Below are 1,437 nucleotides of genomic sequence, written 5' to 3'. Positions count from 1 at the left end.
AGTCAGCAGAGAGCTGCCAGCTGATGAGATCTCAGCAAGACTAGTGCAATGACGAGCCGCAGCATACGCAATAATCAACAGAGAGCTTGTGAAGCACAGCGTCACTGGAGTCTTCCAGTGTTGTGTCGAGCCAGAAAAAGGAGTGGCAATCCTCAAGGATATCCACCAAGGCGAATGCGGCCACCACGCAGCCTCAATATCACTTGTGGTCAAGGCTTTTCGCCATGGTTTCTTCTGGCCGACTGCCTTGGAGGATGCTAAAGAAATAGTCAAGAGCTGCAGAGGATGCCAAGTTTTTAGTTCCAAGCAACACCTGCCGGCCTCTGCCCTCAAGACCATTTCCCTCAACTGGCCCTTTGCCGTCTGGGGACTGGAAATGGTCGGCCCTTTCAAGACAGCCCGAGGCGGCTTGACACATCTACTTGTCGCTGTGGACAAGTTCACAAAGTGGATCGAAGCAAAGCCGATTAAGAAGCTGAACGGGCCGACTGCCGTGACATTCATCACTGACATCACTACTCGGTACGGTGTGCCGCACAGCATCATCACCGACAACGGCACGAACTTCGCCAAAGGAGCACTGGCACGTTTCTGCGTGACGCAGGGCATCCGACTGGACTTAGCGTCCGTTGCCCACCCGCAGTCAAACGGCCAGGTCGAGCGAGCAAATGGACTCATCCTCTCCGGCATCAAGCCCCGACTGGTTGTACCACTGGAGTGATCGGCCGGCTGCTGGCTCGATGAGCTGCCGGCTGTCCTTTGCAGTCTGCGCACTACACCCAACAAGTCAACCGGCTTCACTCCATTTTTTCTCGTGTACGGTGCCGAGGCTGTCATCCCAACAGACGTCGATGTAACGCCCCGGATCCGATGCGCCAGGTGTCTGGCAGTTATTCGCTGTCGTTGCCATGTCTTTTGCTTGCGTGTTGCATTTTGCCATGTCATCATCTGCATTTCATATCATGTCATCATGTGCATCGCATTTGCATACGTGTTCGTCTCATGCATCCGAGCATTTTCCCCGTTGTCCGTTTTGCAATCCGGTACTGCTATGTTCCCCGGCGCCCCCTCTTGTTTCTTTTCGTGTGCGGGTGTCGAACGTTCTCAGAATGGACCGAGTCTTGTCAAGTGGCCTTGGTATACCACCGGTAGACCACCAGTCAAGTTTCGTTCCATTTGGAGGTCGTTTGGTACTCCAACGGTTAACCGGGCATCCGCGAAGTCCGTTTGTGTGTTGCAGCAAAACCCCTCTTCAAACAGTCCCAAAACCCCTCTAAGTCTCCGCCATGCTCTCGGTCGTTCGATCACGATCGCGTGGGCGAAAACCGCACCCCGTTTGGACTCTCCTAGCTCCCTCTACCTATATATTTGCCCTCCCCCCCGAAATTCACGGATGAAACCCTAGCGTCTTCCACCTCGCGCCGCCGGACATGTCCA

Source organism: Triticum aestivum, chromosome 3D (assembly GCF_018294505.1).
Source record: "Triticum aestivum cultivar Chinese Spring chromosome 3D, IWGSC CS RefSeq v2.1, whole genome shotgun sequence".
In the NCBI taxonomy this organism is placed as follows: domain Eukaryota; kingdom Viridiplantae; phylum Streptophyta; class Magnoliopsida; order Poales; family Poaceae; genus Triticum; species Triticum aestivum.
Note: the sequence above shows the minus strand (reverse complement) of the source record.